Genomic DNA, 26,332 nt, shown 5'->3' on the forward strand with positions numbered 1-26,332 from the left:
ATGCAGTTAAAAATTGTTTACAGCAGAGCCCTTAATATAGGTTAAACCTTCTTCCTGCATAATTTTCTTGTTTACATTACAGTGACAGCAAAATCTAAATGGTGATATTTGTAATATTTGCAGAGATTTGAAATTACTGTAACTCATGTAACATAGTCTGTCACTTCATTAAAGACAAGCATAGAACACATTTAGTGAAAATTAATACATTACTTTTACAGAGAAGGTCATGTTATTGGCCAGAAGTATTAAAAATCATTTTTGTTTGTGAGGTGGGTAATGGTGGATTTGTTCACAAGTTTTGGTTAAAATTAAATAAATGTTCCTAAAGCCAAGGATGGTTGAAAGTCGACTTGCTATCAAGCTCGTGATTGTGAAAATGACACAATCTACAAGAACATAAAGAATTGACTTTGAAGTATTACAAGTGGTGTTGGAAAGTTTGCTAGATTGCATACCAGTGAGACAAGGTGGCTGAGTGGTTAAGGCGATGGGCTGCTAATCCATTGTGCTCAGCACGCATGGGTTCGAATCCCATCCTTGTTGTCACAATACTTTTTAGGTAGAAGAGGCATTTTTACAAATACTGCTACTGACACACAAATGGCCAAAATAAACAAGTCAAATCAAGAAGTCTACTTTAAGATGGTAAACATGAGCAAGTGTCTTGATATTTGAACATGCAATGTCAATACTACTATCTAGAATTTATTTTGCAAATGCTTTATTCCCCATGATGGTGGATTAGCTCACAAGTATAGGTTAAAATGATTTATGTTTAGATAATTAAAGTCTATGACATTTCTTGGGCTTTGTTAAACTGATATGGGATGCAGTTAAAAAAATTTTACAGCAGAGCCCTTAATATAGGTTAAACCTTATTCCTGCATAATTTTCTTGTTTACATTACACTGACAGCAAACTCTAAATGGTGATGTTTGTAATATTTGCTGAGATTTGAAATTACTGTAACTCATGTAACATAGTCTGTCACCTCATTAAAGACAAGCATAGAACACATTTAGTGAAAATTAATACATTACTTTTACAGAGAAGGTCATGTTATTGGCCAGAAGTATTAAAAATCATTTTTGTTTGTGAGGTGGATGATGGTGGATTTGTTCACAAGTATCGGTTAAAATTAAATAAATGTTCCTAAAGCCAAGGATGGTTGAAAGTCGACTTGCTATCAAGCTCGTGATTGTGAAAATGACACAATCTACAAGAACATAAAGAATTGACTTTGAAGTATAACTAGTGGTGTTGGAATGTTTGCCATATTGCATACCAGTGAGACGAGGTGGCCGAGTGGTTAAGGCGATGGACTGCTAATCCATTGTGCTCTGCACGCATGGGTTCAAATCCCATCCTCGTCGTCACAATGCTTTTTAGGTAGAAGAGGCATTTTTACAAATACTGCTACTGACACACAAATGGCCAAAATAAACAAGTCAAATCAAGAAGTCTACTTTAAGATGGTAAACATGAGCAAGTGTCTAGATATTTGAATATGCAATGTCAATACTACTATCTAGAATTTATTTTGCAAATGCTTTATTCCCCATGATGGTGGATTAGCTCACAAGTATAGGTTAAAATGATTTATGTTTAGATAATTTAAAGTCTATGACATTTCTTGGGCTTTGTTAAACTGATATGGGATGCAGTTAAAACATTTTTACAGCAGAGCCCTTAATATAGGTTAAACCTTATTCCTGCATCATTTTCTTGTTTACATTACAGTGACAGCAAACTCTAAATGGTGATGTTTGTAATATTTGCAGAGATTTGAAATTACTGTAACTCATGTAACATAGTCTGTCACTTCCTTAAAGACAAGCATAGAACACATTTAGTGAAAATTAATACATTACTTTTACAGAGAAGGTCATGTTATTGGCCAGAAGTATTAAAAATCATTTTTGTTTGTGAGGTGGGTGATGGTGGATTTGTTCACAAGTTTCGGTTAAAATTAAATAAATGTTCCTAAAGCCAAGGATGGTTGAAAGTCGACTTGCTATCAAGCTCGTGATTGTGAAAATGACACAATCTACAAGAACATAAAGAATTGACTTTGAAGTATAACAAGTGGTGTTGGAAAGTTTGCCAGATTGCATACCAGTGAAACGAGGTGGCCGAGTGGTTAAGGCAATGGGCTGCTAATCCGTTGTGCTCTGCACGCATGGGTTCAAATCCCATCCTCGTCGTCACAATGCTCTTTCGGTAGAAAAGGCATTTTTACAAATACTGCATCATAAACCAGCAAGTGAAGCTGACACAAAAATGGCCAAAATAAACAAGTCAAATCAAGAAGTCTACTTTAAGATGGTAAACATGAGCAAGTGTCTTGATATTTGAACATGCATTGTCAATACTACTATCTTGAATTTGTTTGGCAAATGCTTTATTTCCCCATGATGGTGGATTAACTCACAAGTATAGGTTAAAATAATTTATGTTAGATAATTAAAGTCTATGACATTTCTTGGGCTTTATTAAACTGATATGGGGTGCAGTTAAATTTTTTTACAGCAGAGCCCTTAATATAGGTTACACCTTATTCCTGCATAATTTTCTTGTTTACATTACAGTGACAGCAAACTCTAAATGGTGATGTTTGTAATATTTGCAGAGATTTGAAATTACTGTAACTCATGTAACATAGTCTGTCACTTCATTAAAGACAAGCATAGAACACATTTAGTGAAAATTAATACATTACTTTTACAGAGAAGGTCATGTTATTGGCCAGAAGTATTAAAAATCATTTTTGTTTGTGAAGTGGATGATGGTGGATTTGTTCACAAGTATCGGTTAAAATTAAATAAATGTTCCTAAAGCCAAGGATGGTTGAAAGTCGACTTACTATCAAGCTGGTGATTGTGAAAATGACACAATCTACAAGAACATAAAGAATTGACTTTGAAGTATAACAAGTGGTGTTGGAAATTTTGCCAGACTGCATACCAGTGAGACGAGGTGGCCGAGTGGTTAAGGCGATGGACTGCTAATCCATTGTGCTCTGCACGCATGGGTTCAAATCCCATCCTTGTCGTCACAATGCTCTTTAGGTAGAAGAGGCATTATTACAAATACTGCTTCATAAACCAGCAAGTGAAGCTGACACAAAAATGGCCAAAATAAACAAGTCAAATCAAGAAGTCTACTTTAAGATGGAAAACATGAGCAAGTGTCTTGATATTTGAACATGCATTGTCAATACTAATATCTTGAATTTGTTTGGCAAATGCTTTATTTCCCCATGATGGTGGATTAACTCACAAGTGTAGGTTAAAATAATTTATGTTTAGATAATTAAAGTCTATGACATTTCTTGGGCTTTATTAAACTGATATGGGGTGCAGTTAAAAATTTTTACAGCAGAGCCCTTAATATAGGTTAAACCTTATTCCTGCATAATTTTCTTGTTTACATTACAGTGACAGCAAACTCTAAATGGTGATGTTTGTAATATTTGCAGAGATTTGAAATTACTGTAACTCATGTAACATAGTCTGTCACTTCCTTAAAGACAAGCATAGAACACATTTAGTGAAAATGAATACATTACTTTTACAGAGAAGGTCATGTTATTGGCCAGAAGTATTAAAAATCATTTTTGTTTGTGAGGTGGATGATGGTGGATTTGTTCACAAGTATCGGTTAAAATTAAATAAATGTTCCTAAAGCCAAGGATGGTTGAAAGTCGACTTACTATCTAGCTCGTGATTGTGAAAATGACACAATCTACAAGAACATAAAGAATTGACTTTGAAGTATAACTAGTGGTGTTGGAATGTTTGCCAGATTGCATACCAGTGAGACGAGGTGGCTGAGTGGTTAAGGCGATGGACTGCTAATCCATTGTGCTCTGCACGCATGGGTTCAAATCCCATCCTCGTCGTCACAATGCTTTTTAGGTAGAAGAGGCATTTTTACAAATACTGCTACTGACACACAAATGGCCAAAATAAACAAGTCAAATCAAGAAGTCTACTTTAAGATGGTAAACATGAGCAAGTGTCTTGATATTTGAACATGCAATGTCAATACTACTATCTAGAATTTATTTTGCAAATGCTTTATCCCCCATGATGGTGGATTAGCTCACAAGTATAGGTTAAAATTATTTATGTTTAGATAATTTAAAGTCTATGACATTTCTTGGGCTTTGTTAAACTGATATGGGATGCAGTTAAAACATTTTTACAGCAGAGCCCTTAATATAGGTTAAACCTTATTCCTGCATCATTTTCTTGTTTACATTACAGTGACAGCAAACTCTAAATGGTGATGTTTGTAATATTTGCAGAGATTTGAAATTACTGTAACTCATGTAACATAGTCACTCACTTCCTTAAAGACAAGCATAGAACACATTTAGTGAAAATTAATACATTACTTTTACAGAGAAGGTCATGTTATTGGCCAGAAGTATTAAAAATCATTTTTGTTTGTGAGGTGGGTGATGGTGGATTTGTTCACAAGTTTCGGTTAAAATTAAATAAATGTTCCTAAAGCCAAGGATGGTTGAAAGTCGACTTGCTATCAAGCTCGTGATTGTGAAAATGACACAATCTACAAGAACATAAAGAATTGACTTTGAAGTATAACAAGTGGTGTTGGAAAGTTTGCCAGATTGCATACCAGTGAGACGAGGTGGCCGAGTGGTTAAGGCGATGGGCTGCTAATCCATTGTGCTCTGCACGCATGGGTTCAAATCCCATCCTCGTCGTCACAATGCTCTTTCGGTAGAAGAGACATTTTTACAAATACTGCATCATAAACCAGCAAGTGAAGCTGACACAAAAATGGCCAAAATAAACAAGTCAAATCAAGAAGTCTACTTTAAGATGGTAAACATGAGCAAGTGTCTTGATATTTGAACATGCATTGTCAATACTACTATCTTGAATTTGTTTGGCAAATGCTTTATTTCCCCATGATGGTGGATTAACTCACAAGTATAGGTTAAAATAATTTATGTTAGATAATTAAAGTCTATGACATTTCTTGGGCTTTATTAAACTGATATGGGGTGCAGTTAAATTTTTTTACAGCAGAGCCCTTAATATAGGTTAAACCTTATTCCTGCATAATTTTCTTGTTTACATTACAGTGACAGCAAACTCTAAATGGTGATGTTTGTAATATTTGCAGAGATTTGAAATTACTGTAACTCATGTAACATAGTCTGTCACTTCATTAAAGACAAGCATAGAACACATTTAGTGAAAATTAATACATTACTTTTACAGAGAAGGTCATGTTATTGGCCAGAAGTATTAAAAATCATTTTTGTTTGTGAAGTGGATGATGGTGGATTTGTTCACAAGTATCGGTTAAAATTAAATAAATGTTCCTAAAGCCAAGGATGGTTGAAAGTCGACTTACTATCAAGCTGGTGATTGTGAAAATGACACAATCTACAAGAACATAAAGAATTGACTTTGAAGTATAACAAGTGGTGTTGGAAATTTTGCCAGACTGCATACCAGTGAGACGAGGTGGCCGAGTGGTTAAGGCGATGGACTGCTAATCCATTGTGCTCTGCACGCATGGGTTCAAATCCCATCCTTGTCGTCACAATGCTCTTTAGGTAGAAGAGGCATTTTTACAAATACTGTTTCATAAACCAGCAAGTGAAGCTGACACAAAAATGGCCAAAATAAACAAGTCAAATCAAGAAGTCTACTTTAAGATGGAAAACATGAGCAAGTGTCTTGATATTTGAACATGCATTGTCAATACTAATATCTTGAATTTGTTTGGCAAATGCTTTATTTCCCCATGATGGTGGATTAACTCACAAGTGTAGGTTAAAATAATTTATGTTTAGATAATTAAAGTCTATGACATTTCTTGGGCTTTATTAAACTGATATGGGGTGCAGTTAAAAAATTTTACAGCAGAGCCCTTAATATAGGTTAAACCTTATTCCTGCATAATTTTCTTGTTTACATTACAGTGACAGCAAACTCTAAATGGTGATGTTTGTAATATTTGCAGAGATTTGAAATTACTGTAACTCATGTAACATAGTCTGTCACTTCCTTAAAAACAAGCATAAAACACATTTAGTGAAAATTAATACATTACTTTTACAGAGAAGGTCATGTTATTGGCCAGAAGTATTAAAAATAATTTTTGTTTGTGAGGTGGATGATGGTGGATTTGTTCACAAGTATCGGTTAAAATTAAATAAATGTTCCTAAAGCCAAGGATGGTTGAAAGTCGACTTACTATCTAGCTCGTGATTGTGAAAATGACACAATCTACAAGAACATAAAGAATTGACTTTGAAGTATAACTAGTGGTGTTGGAATGTTTGCCAGATTGCATACCAGTGAGACGAGGTGGCCGAGTGGTTAAGGCGATGGACTGCTAATCCATTGTGCTCTGCACGCATGGGTTCTAATCCCATCCTCGTCGTCACAATGCTTTTTAGGTAGAAGAGGCATTTTTACAAATACTGCTACTGACACACAAATGGCCAAAATAAACAAGTCAAATCAAGAAGTCTACTTTAAGATGGTAAACATGAGCAAGTGTCTTGATATTTGAACATGCAATGTCAATACTACTATCTAGAATTTATTTTGCAAATGCTTTATCCCCCATGATGGTGGATTAGCTCACAAGTATAGGTTAAAATTATTTATGTTTAGATAATTTAAAGTCTATGACATTTCTTGGGCTTTGTTAAACTGATATGGGATGCAGTTAAAACATTTTTACAGCAGAGCCCTTAATATAGGTTAAACCTTATTCCTGCATCATTTTCTTGTTTACATTACAGTGACAGCAAACTCTAAATGGTGATGTTTGTAATATTTGCAGAGATTTGAAATTACTGTAACTCATGTAACATAGTCACTCACTTTCTTAAAGACAAGCATAGAACACATTTAGTGAAAATTAATACATTACTATTACAGAGAAGGTCATGTTATTGGCCAGAAGTATTAAAAATCATTTTTGTTTGTGAGGTGGGTGATGGTGGATTTGTTCACAAGTTTCGGTTAAAATTAAATAAATGTTCCTAAAGCCAAGGATGGTTGAAAGTCGACTTGCTATCAAGCTCGTGATTGTGAAAATGACACAATCTACAAGAACATAAAGAATTGACTTTGAAGTATAACAAGTGGTGTTGGAAATTTTGCCAGACTGCATACCAGTGAGACGAGGTGGCCGAGTGGTTAAGGCGATGGACTGCTAATCCATTGTGCTCTGCACGCATGGGTTCAAATCCCATCCTTGTCGTCACAATGCTCTTTAGGTAGAAGAGGCATTTTTACAAATACTGCTTCATAAACCAGCAAGTGAAGCTGACACAAAAATGGCCAAAATAAACAAGTCAAATCAAGAAGTCTACTTTAAGATGGTAAACATGAGCAAGTGTCTTGATATTTGAACATGCATTGTCAATACTACTATCTTAAATTTGTTTGGCAAATGCTTTATTTCCCCATGATGGTGGATTAACTCACAAGTATAGGTTAAAATAATTTATGTTTAGATAATAAAAAGTCTATGACATTTCTTGGGCTTTATTAAACTGATATGGGGTGCAGTTAAATTTTTTTACAGCAGAGCCCTTAATATAGGTTAAACCTTATTCCTGCATAATTTTCTTGTTTACATTACAGTGACAGCAAACTCTAAATGGTGATGTTTGTAATATTTGCAGAGATTTGAAATTACTGTAACTCATGTAACATAGTCTGTCACTTCCTTAAAGACAAGCATAGAACACATTTAGTGAAAATTAATACATTACTTTTACAGAGAAGGTCATGTTATTGGCCAGAAGTATTAAAAATCATTTTTGTTTGTGAGGTGGGTGATGGTGGATTTGTTCACAAGTTTCGGTTAAAATTAAATAAATGTTCCTAAAGCCAAGGATGGTTGAAAGTCGACTTGCTATCAAGCTCGTGATTGTGAAAATGACACAATCTACAAGAACATAAAGAATTGACTTTGAAGTATAACTAGTGGTGTTGGAATGTTTGCCAGACTGCATACCAGTGAGTCGAGGTGGCTGAGTGGTTAAGGCGATGGACTGCTAATCCATTGTGCTCTGCACGCATGGGTTCAAATCCTATCCTTGTCGTCACAATGCTCTTTAGGTAGAAGAGGCATTTTTACAAATACTGCTTCATGAACCAACAAGTGAAGCTGACACAAAAATGGCCAAAATAAACAAGTCAAATCAAGAAGTCTACTTTGAGATGGTAAACATGAGCAAGTGTCTTGATATTTGAACATGCATTGTCAATACTACTATCTTAAATTTGTTTGGCAAATGCTTTATTTCCCCATGATGGTGGATTAACTCACAAGTATAGGTTAAAATTATTTATGTTTAGATAATAAAAAGTCTATGACATTTCTTGGGCTTTATTAAACTGATATGGGGTGCAGTTAAAATTTTTACAGCAGAGCCCTTAATATAGGTTAAACCTTATTCCTGCATAATTTTCTTGTTTACATTACAGTGACAGCAAACTCTAAATGGTGATGTTTGTAATATTTGCAGAGATTTGAAATTACTGTAACTCATGTAACATAGTCTGTCACTTCCTTAAAGACAAGCATAGAACACATTTAGTGAAAATGAATACATTACTTTTACAGAGAAGGTCATGTTATTGGCCAGAAGTATTAAAAATCATTTTTGTTTGTGAGGTGGGTGATGGTGGATTTGTTCACAAATTTTGGTTAAAATTAAATAAATGTTCCTAAAGCCAAGGATGGTTGAAAGTCGACTTGCTATCAAGCTCGTGATTGTGAAAATGACACAATCTACAAGAACATAAAGAATTGACTTTGAAGTATTACAAGTGGTGTTGGAAAGTTTGCTAGATTGCATACCAGTGAGACGAGGTTGCTGAGTGGTTAAGGCGATGGACTGCTAATCTATTGGGTTCGAATCCCATCCTTGTCGTCACAATACTTTTTAGGTAGAAGAGGCATTTTTACAAATACTGCTACTGACACACAAATGGCCAAAATAAACAAGTCAAATCAAGAAGTCTACTTTAAGATGGTAAACATGAGCAAGTGTCTTGATATTTGAACATGCAATGTCAATACTACTATCTAGAATTTATTTTGCAAATGCTTTATTCCCCATGATGGTGGATTAGCTCACAAGTATAGGTTAAAATGATTTATGTTTAGATAATTAAAGTCTATGACATTTCTTGGGCTTTGTTAAACTGATATGGGATGCAGTTAAAATTTTTTTACAGCAGAGCCCTTAATATAGGTTAAACCTTATTCCTGCATAATTTTCTTGTTTACATTACACTGACAGCAAACTCTAAATGGTGATGTTTGTAATATTTGCTGAGATTTGAAAATACTGTAACTCATGTAACATAGTCTGTCACCTCATTAAAGACAAGCATAGAACACATTTAGTGAAAATTAATACATTACTTTTACAGAGAAGGTCATGTTATTGGCCAGAAGTATTAAAAATCATTTTTGTTTGTGAGGTGGGTGATGGTGGATTTGTTCACAAGTTTCGGTTAAAATTAAATAAATGTTCCTAAAGCCAAGGATGGTTGAAAGTCGACTTGCTATCAAGCTCGTGATTGTGAAAATGACACAATCTACAAGAACATAAAGAATTGACTTTGAAGTATAACAAGTGGTGTTGGAAATTTTGCCAGACTGCATACCAGTGAGACGAGGTGGCCGAGTGGTTAAGGCGATGGACTGCTAATCCATTGTGCTCTGCACGCATGGGTTCAAATCCCATCCTTGTCGTCACAATGCTCTTTAGGTAGAAGAGGCATTTTTACAAATACTGCTTCATAAACCAGCAAGTGAAGCTGACACAAAAATGGCCAAAATAAACAAGTCAAATCAAGAAGTCTACTTTAAGATGGTAAACATGAGCAAGTGTCTTGATATTTGAACATGCATTGTCAATACTACTATCTTAAATTTGTTTGGCAAATGCTTTATTTCCCCATGATGGTGGATTAACTCACAAGTATAGGTTAAAATAATTTATGTTTAGATAATAAAAAGTCTATGACATTTCTTGGGCTTTATTAAACTGATATGGGGTGCAGTTAAATTTTTTTACAGCAGAGCCCTTAATATAGGTTAAACCTTATTCCTGCATAATTTTCTTGTTTACATTACAGTGACAGCAAACTCTAAATGGTGATGTTTGTAATATTTGCAGAGATTTGAAATTACTGTAACTCATGTAACATAGTCTGTCACTTCCTTAAAGACAAGCATAGAACACATTTAGTGAAAATTAATACATTACTTTTACAGAGAAGGTCATGTTATTGGCCAGAAGTATTAAAAATCATTTTTGTTTGTGAGGTGGGTGATGGTGGATTTGTTCACAAGTTTCGGTTAAAATTAAATAAATGTTCCTAAAGCCAAGGATGGTTGAAAGTCGACTTGCTATCAAGCTCGTGATTGTGAAAATGACACAATCTACAAGAACATAAAGAATTGACTTTGAAGTATAACTAGTGGTGTTGGAATGTTTGCCATATTGCATACCAGTGAGACGAGGTGGCCGAGTGGTTAAGGCGATGGACTGCTAATCCATTGTGCTCTGCACGCATGGGTTCAAATCCCATCCTCGTCGTCACAATGCTTTTTAGGTAGAAGAGGCATTTTTACAAATACTGCTACTGACACACAAATGGCCAAAATAAACAAGTCAAATCAAGAAGTCTACTTTAAGATGGTAAACATGAGCAAGTGTCTTGATATTTGAACATGCAATGTCAATACTACTATCTAGAATTTATTTTGCAAATGCTTTATCCCCCATGATGGTGGATTAGCTCACACGTATAGGTTAAAATGATTTATGTTTAGATAATTAAAGTCTATGACATTTCTTGGGCTTTGTTAAACTGATATGGGATGCAGTTAAAACATTTTTACAGCAGAGCCCTTAATATAGGTTAAACCTTATTCCTGCATAATTTTCTTGTTTACATTACAGTGACAGCAAACTCTAAATGATGATGTTTGTAATATTTGCAGAGATTTGAAATTACTGTAACTCATGTAACATAGTCTGTCACTTAATTAAAGACAAGCATAGAACACATTTAGTGAAAATTAATACATTACTTTTACAGAGAAGGTCATGTTATTGGCCAGAAGTATTAAAAATCATTTTTGTTTGTGAGGTGGGTGATGGTGGATTTGTTCACAAGTTTCGGTTAAAATTAAATAAATGTTCCTAAAGCCAAGGATGGTTGAAAGTCGACTTGCTATCAAGCTCGTGATTGTGAAAATGACACAATCTACAAGAACATAAAGAATTGACTTTGAAGTATAACAAGTGGTGTTGGAAATTTTGCCAGACTGCATACCAGTGAGACGAGGTGGCCGAGTGGTTAAGGCGATGGACTGCTAATCCATTGTGCTCTGCACGCATGGGTTCAAATCCCATCCTTGTCGTCACAATGCTCTTTAGGTAGAAGAGGCATTTTTACAAATACTGCTTCATAAACCAGCAAGTGAAGCTGACACAAAAATGGCCAAAATAAACAAGTCAAATCAAGAAGTCTACTTTAAGATGGTAAACATGAGCAAGTGTCTTGATATTTGAACATGCATTGTCAATACTACTATCTTAAATTTGTTTGGCAAATGCTTTATTTCCCCATGATGGTGGATTAACTCACAAGTATAGGTTAAAATAATTTATGTTTAGATAATAAAAAGTCTATGACATTTCTTGGGCTTTATTAAACTGATATGGGGTGCAGTTAAATTTTTTTACAGCAGAGCCCTTAATATAGGTTAAACCTTATTCCTGCATAATTTTCTTGTTTACATTACAGTGACAGCAAACTCTAAATGGTGATGTTTGTAATATTTGCAGGGATTTGAAATTACTGTAACTCATGTAACATAGTCTGTCACTTCCTTAAAGACAAGCATAGAACACATTTAGTGAAAATTAATACATTACTTTTACAGAGAAGGTCATGTTATTGGCCAGAAGTATTAAAAATCATTTTTGTTTGTGAGGTGGGTGATGGTGGATTTGTTCACAAGTTTCGGTTAAAATTAAATAAATGTTCCTAAAGCCAAGGATGGTTGAAAGTCGACTTGCTATCAAGCTCGTGATTGTGAAAATGACACAATCTACAAGAACATAAAAAATTGACTTTGAAGTATAACTAGTGGTGTTGGAATGTTTGCCAGACTGCATACCAGTGAGACGAGGTGGCTGAGTGGTTAAGGCGATGGACTGCTAATCCATTGTGCTCTGCACGCATGGGTTCAAATCCTATCCTTGTCGTCACAATGCTCTTTAGGTAGAAGAGGCATTTTTACAAATACTGCTTCATGAACCAACAAGTGAAGCTGACACAAAAATGGCCAAAATAAACAAGTCAAATCAAGAAGTCTACTTTGAGATGGTAAACATGAGCAAGTGTCTTGATATTTGAACATGCATTGTCAATACTACTATCTTAAATTTGTTTGGCAAATGCTTTATTTCCCCATGATGGTGGATTAACTCACAAGTATAGGTTAAAATTATTTATGTTTAGATAATAAAAAGTCTATGACATTTCTTGGGCTTTATTAAACTGATATGGGGTGCAGTTAAAATTTTTACAGCAGAGCCCTTAATATAGGTTAAACCTTATTCCTGCATAATTTTCTTGTTTACATTACAGTGACAGCAAACTCTAAATGGTGATGTTTGTAATATTTGCAGAGATTTGAAATTACTGTAACTCATGTAACATAGTCTGTCACTTCCTTAAAGACAAGCATAGAACACATTTAGTGAAAATGAATACATTACTTTTACAGAGAAGGTCATGTTATTGGCCAGAAGTATTAAAAATCATTTTTGTTTGTGAGGTGGGTGATGGTGGATTTGTTCACAAATTTTGGTTAAAATTAAATAAATGTTCCTAAAGCCAAGGATGGTTGAAAGTCGACTTGCTATCAAGCTCGTGATTGTGAAAATGACACAATCTACAAGAACATAAAGAATTGACTTTGAAGTATTACAAGTGGTGTTGGAAAGTTTGCTAGATTGCATACCAGTGAGACGAGGTTGCTGAGTGGTTAAGGCGATGGACTGCTAATCTATTGGGTTCGAATCCCATCCTTGTCGTCACAATACTTTTTAGGTAGAAGAGGCATTTTTACAAATACTGCTACTGACACACAAATGGCCAAAATAAACAAGTCAAATCAAGAAGTCTACTTTAAGATGGTAAACATGAGCAAGTGTCTTGATATTTAAACATGCAATGTCAATACTACTATCTAGAATTTATTTTGCAAATGCTTTATTCCCCATGATGGTGGATTAGCTCACAAGTATAGGTTAAAATGATTTATGTTTAGATAATTAAAGTCTATGACATTTCTTGGGCTTTGTTAAACTGATATGGGATGCAGTTAAAAAATTTTTACAGCAGAGCCCTTAATATAGGTTAAACCTTATTCCTGCATAATTTTCTTGTTTACATTACACTGACAGCAAACTCTAAATGGTGATGTTTGTAATATTTGCTGAGATTTGAAAATACTGTAACTCATGTAACATAGTCTGTCACCTCATTAAAGACAAGCATAGAACACATTTAGTGAAAATTAATACATTACTTTTACAGAGAAGGTCATGTTATTGGCCAGAAGTATTAAAAATCATTTTTGTTTGTGAGGTGGGTGATGGTGGATTTGTTCACAAGTTTCGGTTAAAATTAAATAAATGTTCCTAAAGCCAAGGATGGTTGAAAGTCGACTTGCTATCAAGCTCGTGATTGTGAAAATGACACAATCTACAAGAACATAAAGAATTGACTTTGAAGTATAACAAGTGGTGTTGGAAATTTTGCCAGACTGCATACCAGTGAGACGAGGTGGCCGAGTGGTTAAGGCGATGGACTGCTAATCCATTGTGCTCTGCACGCATGGGTTCAAATCCCATCCTTGTCGTCACAATGCTCTTTAGGTAGAAGAGGCATTTTTACAAATACTGCTTCATAAACCAGCAAGTGAAGCTGACACAAAAATGGCCAAAATAAACAAGTCAAATCAAGAAGTCTACTTTAAGATGGTAAACATGAGCAAGTGTCTTGATATTTGAACATGCATTGTCAATACTACTATCTTAAATTTGTTTGGCAAATGCTTTATTTCCCCATGATGGTGGATTAACTCACAAGTATAGGTTAAAATAATTTATGTTTAGATAATAAAAAGTCTATGACATTTCTTGGGCTTTATTAAACTGATATGGGGTGCAGTTAAATTTTTTTACAGCAGAGCCCTTAATATAGGTTAAACCTTATTCCTGCATAATTTTCTTGTTTACATTACAGTGACAGCAAACTCTAAATGGTGATGTTTGTAATATTTGCAGAGATTTGAAATTACTGTAACTCATGTAACATAGTCTGTCACTTCCTTAAAGACAAGCATAGAACACATTTAGTGAAAATTAATACATTACTTTTACAGAGAAGGTCATGTTATTGGCCAGAAGTATTAAAAATCATTTTTGTTTGTGAGGTGGGTGATGGTGGATTTGTTCACAAGTTTCGGTTAAAATTAAATAAATGTTCCTAAAGCCAAGGATGGTTGAAAGTCGACTTGCTATCAAGCTCGTGATTGTGAAAATGACACAATCTACAAGAACATAAAGAATTGACTTTGAAGTATAACTAGTGGTGTTGGAATGTTTGCCATATTGCATACCAGTGAGACGAGGTGGCCGAGTGGTTAAGGCGATGGACTGCTAATCCATTGTGCTCTGCACGCATGGGTTCAAATCCCATCCTCGTCGTCACAATGCTTTTTAGGTAGAAGAGGCATTTTTACAAATACTGCTACTGACACACAAATGGCCAAAATAAACAAGTCAAATCAAGAAGTCTACTTTAAGATGGTAAACATGAGCAAGTGTCTTGATATTTGAACATGCAATGTCAATACTACTATCTAGAATTTATTTTGCAAATGCTTTATCCCCCATGATGGTGGATTAGCTCACACGTATAGGTTAAAATGATTTATGTTTAGATAATTAAAGTCTATGACATTTCTTGGGCTTTGTTAAACTGATATGGGATGCAGTTAAAACATTTTTACAGCAGAGCCCTTAATATAGGTTAAACCTTATTCCTGCATAATTTTCTTGTTTACATTACAGTGACAGCAAACTCTAAATGATGATGTTTGTAATATTTGCAGAGATTTGAAATTACTGTAACTCATGTAACATAGTCTGTCACTTAATTAAAGACAAGCATAGAACACATTTAGTGAAAATTAATACATTACTTTTACAGAGAAGGTCATGTTATTGGCCAGAAGTATTAAAAATCATTTTTGTTTGTGAGGTGGGTGATGGTGGATTTGTTCACAAGTTTTGGTTAAAATTAAATAAATGTTCCTAAAGCCAAGGATGGTTGAAAGTCGACTTGCTATCAAGCTCGTGATTGTGCAAATGACACAATCTACAAGAACATAAAGAATTGACTTTGAAGTATTACAAGTGGTGTTGGAAAGTTTGCAAGATTGCATACCAGAGAGACGAGGTGGCCGAGTGGTTAAGGCGATGGACTGCTAATCAATTGTGCTCAGCACGCATGGGTTCGAATCCCATCCTTGTCGTCACAATACTTTTTAGGTAGAAGAGGCATTTTTACAAATACTGCTACTGACACACAAATGGCCAAAATAAACAAGTCAAATCAAGAAGTCTACTTTAAGATGGTAAACATGAGCAAGTGTCTTGATATTTGAACATGCAATGTCAATACTACTATCTAGAATTTATTTTGCAAATGCTTTATTCCCCATGATGGTGGATTAGCTCACAAGTATAGGTTAAAATGATTTATGTTTAGATAATTAAAGTCTATGACATTTCTTGGGCTTTGTTAAACTGATATGGGATGCAGTTAAAAAAATTTTACAGCAGAGCCCTTAATATAGGTTAAACCTTATTCCTGCATAATTTTCTTGTTTACATTACAGTGACAGCAAACTCTAAATGGTGATGTTTGTAATATTTGCAGAGATTTGAAATTACTGTAACTCATGTAACACAGTCTGTCACTTCATTAAAGACAAGCATAGAACACATTTAGTGAAAATTAATACATTACTTTTACAGAGAAGGTCAAGTTATTGGCCAGAAGTATTAAAAATCATTTTTGTTTGTGAGGTGGGTGATGGTGGATTTGTTCACAAGTTTCTGTTAAAATTAAATAAATGTTCCTAAAGCCAAGGATGGTTGAAAGTCGACTTGCTATCAAGCTCGTGATTGTGAAAATGACACAATCTACAAGAACATAAAGAATTGACTTTGAAGTATAACAAGTGGTGTTGGAAATTTTACCAGACTGCATACCAGTGAGACGAGGTGGCCGAGTGGTTAAGGCGATGGACTGCTAATCCATTGTGCTCTGCATGCATGGGTTCAAATCCCATCCTTGTCGTCACAATGCTCTTTAGGTAGAAGAGGCATTTTTACAAATACTGCTTCATAAACCAGCAAGTGAAGCTGACACAAAAATGGCCAAAATAAACAAGTCAAATCAAGAAGTCTACTTTGAGATGGTAAACATGAGCAAGTGTCTTGATATTTGAACATGCATTGTCAATACTACTATCTTAAATTTGTTTAACAAATGCTTTATTTCCCCATGATAGTGGATTAACTCACAAGTATAGGTTAAAATAATTTATGTTTAGATTATAAAAAGTCTATGACATTTCTTGGGCTTTATTAAACTGATATGGGGTGCAGTTAAAAATTTTTACAGCAGAGCCCTTAATATAGGTTAAACCTTATTCCTGCATACTTTTCTTGTTTACATTACAGTGACAGCAAACTCTAAATGGTGATGTTTGTAATATTTGCAGAGATTTGAAATTACTGTAACTCATGTAACATAGTCTGTCACTTCCTTAAAGACAAGCATAGAACACATTTAGTGAAAATTAATACATTACTTTTACAGAGAAGGTCATGTTATTGGCCAGAATTATTAAAAATCATTTTTGTTTGTGAGGTGGGTGATGGTGGATTTGTTCACAAATTTTGGTTAAAATTAAATAAATGTTCCTAAAGCCAAGGATGGTTGAAAGTCGACTTGCTATCAAGCTCGTGATTGTGAAAATGACACAATCTACAAGAACATAAAGAATTGACTTTGAAGTATTACAAGTGGTGTTGGAAAGTTTGCTAGATTGCATACCAGTGAGACGAGGTTGCCGAGTGGTTAAGGCGATGGACTGCTAATCCATTGTGCTCAGCACGCATGGGTTCGAATCCCATCATTGTCGTCACAATACTTTTTAGGTAGAAGAGGCATTTTTACAAATACTGCTACTGACACACAAATGGCCAAAATAAACAAGTCAAATCAAGAAGTCTACTTTAAGATGGTAAACATGAGCAAGTGTCTTGATATTTGAACATGCAATGTCAATACTACTATCTAGAATTTATTTTGCAAATGCTTTATTCCCCATGATGGTGGATTAGCTCACAAGTATAGGTTAAAATGATTTATGTTTAGATAATTAAAGTCTATGACATTTCTTGGGCTTTGTTAAACTGATATGGGATGCAGTTAAAAAATTTTTACAGCAGAGCCCTTAATATAGGTTAAACCTTATTCCTGCATAATTTTCTTGTTTACATTACACTGACAGCAAACTCTAAATGGTGATGTTTGTAATATTTGCTGAGATTTGAAATTACTGTAACTCATGTAACATAGTCTGTCACCTCATTAAAGACAAGCATAGAACACATTTAGTGAAAATTAATACATTACTTTTACAGAGAAGGTCATGTTATTGGCCAGAAGTATTAAAAATCATTTTTGTTTGTGAGGTGGGTGATGGTGGATTTGTTCACAAGTTTCGGTTAAAATTAAATAAATGTTCCTAAAGCCAAGGATGGTTGAAAGTCGACTTGCTATCAAGCTCGTGATTGTGAAAATGACACAATCTACAAGAACATAAAGAATTGACTTTGAAGTATAACAAGTGGTGTTGGAAAGTTTGCCAGATTGCATACCAGTGAGACGAGGTGGCCGAGTGGTTAAGGCGATGGGCTGCTAATCCATTGTGCTCTGCACGCATGGGTTCAGATCCCATCCTCGTCGTCACAATGCTCTTTCGGTAGAAGAGACATTTTTACAAATACTGCATCATAAACCAGCAAGTGAAGCTGACACAAAAATGGCCAAAATAAACAAGTCAAATCAAGAAGTCTACTTTAAGATGGTAAACATGAGCAAGTGTCTTGATATTTGAACATGCATTGTCAATACTACTATCTTGAATTTGTTTGGCAAATGCTTTATTTCCCCATGATGGTGGATTAACTCACAAGTATAGGTTAAAATAATTTATGTTAGATAATTAAAGTCTATGACATTTCTTGGGCTTTATTAAACTGATATGGGGTGCAGTTAAATTTTTTTTACAGCAGAGCCCTTAATATAGGTTAAACCTTATTCCTGCATAATTTTCTTGTTTACATTACAGTGACAGCAAACTCTAAATGGTGATGTTTGTAATATTTGCAGAGATTTGAAATTACTGTAACTCATGTAACATAGTCTGTCACTTCATTAAAGACAAGCATAGAACACATTTAGTGAAAATTAATACATTACTTTTACAGAGAAGGTCATGTTATTGGCCAGAAGTATTAAAAATCATTTTTGTTTGTGAAGTGGATGATGGTGGATTTGTTCACAAGTATCGGTTAAAATTAAATAAATGTTCCTAAAGCCAAGGATGGTTGAAAGTCGACTTACTATCAAGCTGGTGATTGTGAAAATGACACAATCTACAAGAACATAAAGAATTGACTTTGAAGTATAACAAGTGGTGTTGGAAATTTTGCCAGACTGCATACCAGTGAGACGAGGTGGCCGAGTGGTTAATGCGATGGACTGCTAATCCATTGTGCTCTGCACGCATGGGTTCAAATCCCATCCTTGTCGTCACAATGCTCTTTAGGTAGAAGAGGCATTTTTACAAATACTGCTGCTGACACACAAATGGCCAAAATAAACAAGTCAAATCAAGAAGTCTACTTTAAGATGGTAAACATGAGCAAGTGTCTTGATATTTGAGCATGCAATGTCAATACTACTATCTAGAATTTATTTTGCAAATGCTTTATCCCCCATGATGGTGGATTAGCTCACACGCATAGGTTAAAATGATTTATGTTTAGATAATTAAAGTCTATGACATTTCTTGGGCTTTGTTAAACTGATATGGGATGCAGTTAAAACATTTTTACAGCAGAGCCCTTAATATAGGTTAAACCTTATTCCTGCATAATTTTCTTGTTTACATTACAGTGACAGCAAACTCTAAATGATGATGTTTGTAATATTTGCAGAGATTTGAAATTACTGTAACTCATGTAACATAGTCTGTCACTTAATTAAAGACAAGCATAGAACACATTTAGTGAAAATTAATACATTACTTTTACAGAGAAGGTCATGTTATTGGCCAGAAGTATTAAAAATCATTTTTGTTTGTGAGGTGGGTGATGGTGGATTTGTTCACAAGTTTTGGTTAAAATTAAATAAATGTTCCTAAAGCCAAGGATGGTTGAAAGTCGACTTGCTATCAAGCTCGTGATTGTGCAAATGACACAATCTACAAGAACATAAAGAATTGACTTTGAAGTATTACAAGTGGTGTTGGAAAGTTTGCAAGATTGCATACCAGAGAGACGAGGTGGCCGAGTGGTTAAGGCGATGGACTGCTAATCAATTGTGCTCAGCACGCATGGGTTCGAATCCCATCCTTGTCGTCACAATACTTTTTAGGTAGAAGAGGCATTTTTACAAATACTGCTACTGACACACAAATGGCCAAAATAAACAAGTCAAATCAAGAAGTCTACTTTAAGATGGTAAACATGAGCAAGTGTCTTGATATTTGAACATGCAATGTCAATACTACTATCTAGAATTTATTTTGCAAATGCTTTATTCCCCATGATGGTGGATTAGCTCACAAGTATAGGTTAAAATGATTTATGTTTAGATAATTAAAGTCTATGACATTTCTTGGGCTTTGTTAAACTGATATGGGATGCAGTTAAAAAAAATTTACAGCAGAGCCCTTAATATAGGTTAAACCTTATTCCTGCATAATTTTCTTGTTTACATTACAGTGACAGCAAACTCTAAATGGTGATGTTTGTAATATTTGCAGAGATTTGAAATTACTGTAACTCATGTAACAGTCTGTCACTTCATTAAAGACAAGCATAGAACACATTTAGTGAAAATTAATACATTACTTTTACAGAGAAGGTCAAGTTATTGGCCAGAAGTATTAAAAATCATTTTTGTTTGTGAGGTGGGTGATGGTGGATTTGTTCACAAGTTTCGGTTAAAATTAAATAAATGTTCCTAAAGCCAAGGATGGTTGAAAGTCGACTTGCTATCAAGCTCGTGATTGTGAAAATGACACAATCTACAAGAACATAAAGAATTGACTTTGAAGTATAACAAGTGGTGTTGGAAATTTTGCCAGACTGCATACCAGTGAGACGAGGTGGCCGAGTGGTTAAGGCGATGGACTGCTAATCCATTGTGCTCTGCACGCATGGGTTCAAATCCCATCCTTGTCGTCACAATGCTCTTTAGGTAGAAGAGGCATTTTTACAAATACTGCTTCATAAACCAGCAAGTGAAGCTGACACAAAAATGGCCAAAATAAACAAGTCAAATCAAGAAGTCTACTTTGAGATGGTAAACATGAGCAAGTGTCTTGATATTTGAACATGCATTGTCAATACTACTATCTTAAATTTGTTTGGCAAATGCTTTATTTCCCCATGATAGTGGATTAACTCACAAGTATAGGTTAAAATAATTTATGTTTAGATTATAAAAAGTCTATGACATTTCTTGGGCTTTATTAAACTGATATGGGGTGCAGTTAAGAATTTTTACAGCAGAGCCCTTAATATAGGTTAAACCTTATTCCTGCATAATTTTCTTGTTTACATTACAGTGACAGCAAACTCTAAATGGTGATGTTTGTAATATTTGCAGAGATTTGAAATTACTGTAACTCATGTAACATAGTCTGTCACTTCCTTAAAGACAAGCATAGAACACATTTAGTGAAAATTAATACATTACTTTTACAGAGAAGGTCATGTTATTGGCCAGAAGTATTAAAAATCATTTTTGTTTGTGAGGTGGGTGATGGTGGATTTGTTCACAAATTTTGGTTAAAATTAAATAAATGTTCCTAAAGCCAAGGATGGTTGAAAGTCGACTTGCTATCAAGCTCGTGATTGTGAAAATGACACAATCTACAAGAACATAAAGAATTGACTTTGAAGTATTACAAGTGGTGTTGGAAAGTTTGCTAGATTGCATACCAGTGAGACGAGGTTGCCGAGTGGTTAAGGCGATGGACTGCTAAACCATTGTGCTCAGCACGCTTGGGTTCGAATCCCATCATTGTCGTCACAATACTTTTTAGGTAGAAGAGGCATTTTTACAAATACTGCTACTGACACACAAATGGCCAAAATAAACAAGTCAAATCAAGAAGTCTACTTTAAGATGGTAAACATGAGCAAGTGTCTTGATATTTGAACATGCAATGTCAATACTACTATCTAGAATTTATTTTGCAAATGCTTTATTCCCCATGATGGTGGATTAGCTCACAAGTATAGGTTAAAATGATTTATGTTTAGATAATTAAAGTCTATGACATTTCTTGGGCTTTGTTAAACTGATATGGGATGCAGTTAAAAAATTTTTACAGCAGAGCCCTTAATATAGGTTAAACCTTATTCCTGCATAATTTTCTTGTTTACATTACACTGACAGCAAACTCTAAATGGTGATGTTTGTAATATTTGCTGAGATTTGAAATTACTGTAACTCATGTAACATAGTCTGTCACCTCATTAAAGACAAGCATAGAACACATTTAGTGAAAATTAATACATTACTTTTACAGAGAAGGTCATGTTATTGGCCAGAAGTATTAAAAATCATTTTTGTTTGTGAGGTGGGTGATGGTGGATTTGTTCACAAGTTTCGGTTAAAATTAAATAAATGTTCCTAAAGCCAAGGATGGTTGAAAGTCGACTTGCTATCAAGCTCGTGATTGTGAAAATGACACAATCTACAAGAACATAAAGAATTGACTTTGAAGTATAACAAGTGGTGTTGGAAAGTTTGCCAGATTGCATACCAGTGAGACGAGGTGGCCGAGTGGTTAAGGCGATGGGCTGCTAATCCATTGTGCTCTGCACGCATGGGTTCAGATCCCATCCTCGTCGTCACAATGCTCTTTCGGTAGAAGAGACATTTTTACAAATACTGCATCATAAACCAGCAAGTGAAGCTGACACAAAAATGGCCAAAATAAACAAGTCAAATCAAGAAGTCTACTTTAAGATGGTAAACATGAGCAAGTGTCTTGATATTTGAACATGCATTGTCAATACTACTATCTTGAATTTGTTTGGCAAATGCTTTATTTCCCCATGATGGTGGATTAACTCACAAGTATAGGTTAAAATAATTTATGTTAGATAATTAAAGTCTATGACATTTCTTGGGCTTTATTAAACTGATATGGGGTGCAGTTAAATTTTTTTACAGCAGAGCCCTTAATATAGGTTTAACCTTATTCCTGCATAATTTTCTTGTTTACATTACAGTGACAGCAAACTCTAAATGGTGATGTTTGTAATATTTGCAGAGATTTGAAATTACTGTAACTCATGTAACATAGTCTGTCACTTCATTAAAGACAAGCATAGAACACATTTAGTGAAAATTAATACATTACTTTTACAGAGAAGGTCATGTTATTGGCCAGAAGTATTAAAAATCATTTTTGTTTGTGAAGTGGATGATGGTGGATTTGTTCACAAGTATCGGTTAAAATTAAATAAATGTTCCTAAAGCCAAGGATGGTTGAAAGTCGACTTACTATCAAGCTGGTGATTGTGAAAATGACACAATCTACAAGAACATAAAGAATTGACTTTGAAGTATAACAAGTGGTGTTGGAAATTTTGCCAGACTGCATACCAGTGAGACGAGGTGGCCAAGTGGTTAAGGCGATGGACTGCTAATCCATTGTGCTCTGCACGCATGGGTTCAAATCCCATCCTTGTAGTCACAATGCTCTTTAGGTAGAAGAGGCATTTTTACAAATGAAGTGAAGCTGACACAAAAATGGCCAAAATAAACAAGTCAAATCAAGAAGTCTACTTTAAGATGGAAAACATGAGCAAGTGTCTTGATATTTGAACATGCATTGTCAATACTAATATCTTGAATTTGTTTGGCAAATGCTTTATTTCCCCATGATGGTGGATTAACTCACAAGTGTAGGTTAAAATAATTTATGTTTAGATAATTAAAGTCTATGACATTTCTTGGGCTTTATTAAACTGATATGGGGTGCAGTTAAAAATGTTTACAGCAGAGCCCTTAATATAGGTTAAACCTTATTCCTGCATAATTTTCTTGTTTACATTACAGTGACAGCAAACTCTAAATGGTGATGTTTGTAATATTTGCAGAGATTTGAAATTACTGTAACTCATGTAACATAGTCTGTCACTTCCTTAAAGACAAGCATAGAACACATTTAGTGAAAATTAATACATTACTTTTACAGAGAAGGTCATGTTATTGGCCAGAAGTATTAAAAATAATTTTTGTTTGTGAGGTGGATGATGGTGGATTTGTTCACAAGTATCGGTTAAAATTAAATAAATGTTCCTAAAGCCAAGGATGGTTGAAAGTCGACTTACTATCTAGCTCGTGATTGTGAAAATGACACAATCTACAAGAACATAAAGAATTGACTTTGAAGTATAACTAGTGGTGTTGGAATGTTTGCCAGCTTGCATACCAGTGAGACGAGGTGGCTGAGTGGTTAAGGCGATGGACTGCTAATCCATTGTACTCTGCATGCATGGGTTCAAATCCCATCCTCGTCGTCACAATGCTTTTTAGGTAGAAGAGGCATTTTTACAAATACTGCTACTGACACACAAATGGCCAAAATAAACAAGTCAAATCAAGAAGTCTACTTTAAGATGGTAAACATGAGCAAGTGTCTTGATATTTGAACATGCAATGTCAATACTACTATCTAGTATTTATTTTGCAAACGCTTTATCCCCCATGATGGTGGATTAGCTCACAAGTATAGGTTAAAATGATTTATGTTTAGATAATTTAAAGTCTATGACATTTCTTGGGCTTTGTTAAACTGATATGGGATGCAGTTAAAACATTTTTACAGCAGAGCCCTTAATATAGGTTAAACCTTATCCCTGCATAATTTTCTTGTTTACATTACAGTGACAGCAAACTCTAAATGGTGATGTTTGTAATATTTGCAGAGATTTGAAATTACTGTAACTCATGTAACATAGTCTGTCACTTCATTAAAGACAAGCATAGAACACATTTAGTGAAAATTAATACATTACTTTTACAGAGAAGGTCATGTTATTGGCCAGAAGTATTAAAAATCATTTTTGTTTGTGAAGTGGATGATGGTGGATTTGTTCACAAGTATCTGTTAAAATTAAATAAATGTTCCTAAAGCCAAGGATGGTTGAAAGTCGACTTACTATCAAGCTGGCGATTGTGAAAATGACACAATCTACAAGAACATAAATAATTGACTTTGAAGTATAAGTAGTGGTGTTGGAAAGTTTGCCAGAGTGCATACCAGTGAGACGAGGTGGCCGAGTGGTTAAGGCGATGGACTGCTAATCCATTGTGCTCATCCTCGTCGTCACAATGCTTTTTAGGTAGAAGAGGCATTTTTACAAATACTGCTACTGACACACAAATGGCCAAAATAAACAAGTCAAATCAAGAAGTCTACTTTAAGATGGTAAACATGAGCAAGTGTCTTGATATTTGAACATGCAATGTCAATACTACTATCTAGAATTTATTTTCTAAATGCTTTATCCCCCATGATGGTGGATTAGCTCACAAGTATAGGTTAAAATGATTTATGTTTAGATAATTTAAAGTCTATGACATTTCTTGGGCTTTGTTAAACTGATATGGGATGCAGTTAAAACATTTTTACAGCAGAGCCCTTAATATAGGTTAAACCTTATTCCTGCATAATTTTCTTGTTTACATTACAGTGACAGCAAACTCTAAATGGTGATGTTTGTAATATTTGCAGAGATTTGAAATTACTATAACTCATGTAACATAGTCTGTCACCTAATTAAAGACAAGCATAGAACACATTTAGTGAAAATTAATACATTACTTTTACAGAGAAGGTCATGTTATTGGCCAGAAGTATTAAAAATCATTTTTGTTTGTGAGGTGGGTGATGGTGGATTTGTTCACAAGTTTCGGTTAAAATTAAATAAATGTTCCTAAAGCCAAGGATGGTTGAAAGTCGACTTGCTATCAAGCTCGTGATTGTGAAAATGACACAATCTACAAGAACATAAAGAATTGACTTTGAAGTATAACAAGTGGTGTTGGAAATTTTGCCAGACTGCATACCAGTGAGACGAGGTGGCCGAGTGGTTAAGGCGATGGACTGCTAATCCATTGTGCTCTGCACGCATGGTTTCAAATCCCATCCTTGTCGTCACAATGCTCTTTAGGTAGAAGAGGCATTTTTACAAATACTGCTTCATGAACCAGCAAGTGAAGCTGACACAAAAATGGCCAAAATAAACAAGTCAAATCAAGAAGTCTACTTTGAGATGGTAAACATGAGCAAGTGTCTTGATATTTGAACATGCATTGTCAATACTACTATCTTAAATTTGTTTGGCAAATGCTTTATTTCCCCATGATGGTGGATTAACTCACAAGTATAGGTTAAAATAATTTATGTTTAGATAATAAAAAGTCTATGACATTTCTTGGGCTTTATTAAACTGATATGGGGTGCAGTTAAAATTTTTACAGCAGAGCCCTTAATATAGGTTAAACCTTATTCCTGCATAATTTTCTTGTTTACATTACAGTGACAGCAAACTCTAAATGGTGATGTTTGTAATATTTGCAGAGATTTGAAATTACTGTAACTCATGTAACATAGTCTGTCACTTCCTTAAAGACAAGCATAGAACACATTTAGTGAAAATTAATACATTACTTTTACAGAGAAGGTCATGTTATTGGCCAGAAGTATTAAAAATCATTTTTGTTTGTGAGGTGGGTGATGGTGGATTTGTTCACAAATTTTGGTTAAAATTAAATAAATGTTCCTAAAGCCAAGGATGGTTGAAAGTCGACTTGCTATC

General features: G+C 34.6%; 27 non-coding genes across 27 annotated transcripts; all 27 read left to right on the plus strand.

Moving 5' to 3' along the window:
• Positions 1–464: 464 nt before the first annotated feature.
• TRNAS-GCU (transfer RNA serine (anticodon GCU)) lies at positions 465–546 on the plus strand. The gene has a single exon. It is a non-coding gene; the product is annotated as a tRNA-Ser (tRNA).
• Positions 547–1,294: 748 nt separating this feature from the next.
• Positions 1,295–1,376, plus strand: TRNAS-GCU (transfer RNA serine (anticodon GCU)). Its single transcript has one exon. It is a non-coding gene; the product is annotated as a tRNA-Ser (tRNA).
• Positions 1,377–2,125: 749 nt separating this feature from the next.
• TRNAS-GCU (transfer RNA serine (anticodon GCU)) lies at positions 2,126–2,207 on the plus strand. The gene has a single exon. It is a non-coding gene; the product is annotated as a tRNA-Ser (tRNA).
• Positions 2,208–2,973: 766 nt separating this feature from the next.
• On the plus strand, positions 2,974–3,055 carry TRNAS-GCU (transfer RNA serine (anticodon GCU)). Its single transcript has one exon. It is a non-coding gene; the product is annotated as a tRNA-Ser (tRNA).
• A 767-nt stretch (positions 3,056–3,822) lies between these two features.
• Positions 3,823–3,904, plus strand: TRNAS-GCU (transfer RNA serine (anticodon GCU)). Its single transcript has one exon. It is a non-coding gene; the product is annotated as a tRNA-Ser (tRNA).
• A 749-nt stretch (positions 3,905–4,653) lies between these two features.
• On the plus strand, positions 4,654–4,735 carry TRNAS-GCU (transfer RNA serine (anticodon GCU)). Its single transcript has one exon. It is a non-coding gene; the product is annotated as a tRNA-Ser (tRNA).
• A 766-nt stretch (positions 4,736–5,501) lies between these two features.
• On the plus strand, positions 5,502–5,583 carry TRNAS-GCU (transfer RNA serine (anticodon GCU)). The gene has a single exon. It is a non-coding gene; the product is annotated as a tRNA-Ser (tRNA).
• A 767-nt stretch (positions 5,584–6,350) lies between these two features.
• Positions 6,351–6,432, plus strand: TRNAS-GCU (transfer RNA serine (anticodon GCU)). The gene has a single exon. It is a non-coding gene; the product is annotated as a tRNA-Ser (tRNA).
• Positions 6,433–7,181: 749 nt separating this feature from the next.
• On the plus strand, positions 7,182–7,263 carry TRNAS-GCU (transfer RNA serine (anticodon GCU)). The gene has a single exon. It is a non-coding gene; the product is annotated as a tRNA-Ser (tRNA).
• Positions 7,264–8,031: 768 nt separating this feature from the next.
• Positions 8,032–8,113, plus strand: TRNAS-GCU (transfer RNA serine (anticodon GCU)). Its single transcript has one exon. It is a non-coding gene; the product is annotated as a tRNA-Ser (tRNA).
• A 1,582-nt stretch (positions 8,114–9,695) lies between these two features.
• On the plus strand, positions 9,696–9,777 carry TRNAS-GCU (transfer RNA serine (anticodon GCU)). The gene has a single exon. It is a non-coding gene; the product is annotated as a tRNA-Ser (tRNA).
• A 768-nt stretch (positions 9,778–10,545) lies between these two features.
• Positions 10,546–10,627, plus strand: TRNAS-GCU (transfer RNA serine (anticodon GCU)). Its single transcript has one exon. It is a non-coding gene; the product is annotated as a tRNA-Ser (tRNA).
• Positions 10,628–11,375: 748 nt separating this feature from the next.
• TRNAS-GCU (transfer RNA serine (anticodon GCU)) lies at positions 11,376–11,457 on the plus strand. Its single transcript has one exon. It is a non-coding gene; the product is annotated as a tRNA-Ser (tRNA).
• A 768-nt stretch (positions 11,458–12,225) lies between these two features.
• On the plus strand, positions 12,226–12,307 carry TRNAS-GCU (transfer RNA serine (anticodon GCU)). The gene has a single exon. It is a non-coding gene; the product is annotated as a tRNA-Ser (tRNA).
• Positions 12,308–13,889: 1,582 nt separating this feature from the next.
• TRNAS-GCU (transfer RNA serine (anticodon GCU)) lies at positions 13,890–13,971 on the plus strand. Its single transcript has one exon. It is a non-coding gene; the product is annotated as a tRNA-Ser (tRNA).
• Positions 13,972–14,739: 768 nt separating this feature from the next.
• On the plus strand, positions 14,740–14,821 carry TRNAS-GCU (transfer RNA serine (anticodon GCU)). The gene has a single exon. It is a non-coding gene; the product is annotated as a tRNA-Ser (tRNA).
• A 748-nt stretch (positions 14,822–15,569) lies between these two features.
• TRNAS-GCU (transfer RNA serine (anticodon GCU)) lies at positions 15,570–15,651 on the plus strand. Its single transcript has one exon. It is a non-coding gene; the product is annotated as a tRNA-Ser (tRNA).
• A 748-nt stretch (positions 15,652–16,399) lies between these two features.
• Positions 16,400–16,481, plus strand: TRNAS-GCU (transfer RNA serine (anticodon GCU)). The gene has a single exon. It is a non-coding gene; the product is annotated as a tRNA-Ser (tRNA).
• A 768-nt stretch (positions 16,482–17,249) lies between these two features.
• Positions 17,250–17,331, plus strand: TRNAS-GCU (transfer RNA serine (anticodon GCU)). The gene has a single exon. It is a non-coding gene; the product is annotated as a tRNA-Ser (tRNA).
• A 748-nt stretch (positions 17,332–18,079) lies between these two features.
• On the plus strand, positions 18,080–18,161 carry TRNAS-GCU (transfer RNA serine (anticodon GCU)). The gene has a single exon. It is a non-coding gene; the product is annotated as a tRNA-Ser (tRNA).
• Positions 18,162–18,928: 767 nt separating this feature from the next.
• Positions 18,929–19,010, plus strand: TRNAS-GCU (transfer RNA serine (anticodon GCU)). The gene has a single exon. It is a non-coding gene; the product is annotated as a tRNA-Ser (tRNA).
• A 748-nt stretch (positions 19,011–19,758) lies between these two features.
• Positions 19,759–19,840, plus strand: TRNAS-GCU (transfer RNA serine (anticodon GCU)). The gene has a single exon. It is a non-coding gene; the product is annotated as a tRNA-Ser (tRNA).
• Positions 19,841–20,586: 746 nt separating this feature from the next.
• Positions 20,587–20,668, plus strand: TRNAS-GCU (transfer RNA serine (anticodon GCU)). The gene has a single exon. It is a non-coding gene; the product is annotated as a tRNA-Ser (tRNA).
• Positions 20,669–22,266: 1,598 nt separating this feature from the next.
• On the plus strand, positions 22,267–22,348 carry TRNAS-GCU (transfer RNA serine (anticodon GCU)). Its single transcript has one exon. It is a non-coding gene; the product is annotated as a tRNA-Ser (tRNA).
• A 766-nt stretch (positions 22,349–23,114) lies between these two features.
• TRNAS-GCU (transfer RNA serine (anticodon GCU)) lies at positions 23,115–23,199 on the plus strand. Its single transcript has one exon. It is a non-coding gene; the product is annotated as a tRNA-Ser (tRNA).
• A 747-nt stretch (positions 23,200–23,946) lies between these two features.
• Positions 23,947–24,028, plus strand: TRNAS-GCU (transfer RNA serine (anticodon GCU)). The gene has a single exon. It is a non-coding gene; the product is annotated as a tRNA-Ser (tRNA).
• A 1,558-nt stretch (positions 24,029–25,586) lies between these two features.
• Positions 25,587–25,668, plus strand: TRNAS-GCU (transfer RNA serine (anticodon GCU)). The gene has a single exon. It is a non-coding gene; the product is annotated as a tRNA-Ser (tRNA).
• The last annotated feature ends 664 nt before the right edge of the window (positions 25,669–26,332 follow it).

Source organism: Pseudophryne corroboree, chromosome 11 (genome assembly GCF_028390025.1).
Source record: "Pseudophryne corroboree isolate aPseCor3 chromosome 11, aPseCor3.hap2, whole genome shotgun sequence".
NCBI classification, from domain to species: domain Eukaryota; kingdom Metazoa; phylum Chordata; class Amphibia; order Anura; family Myobatrachidae; genus Pseudophryne; species Pseudophryne corroboree.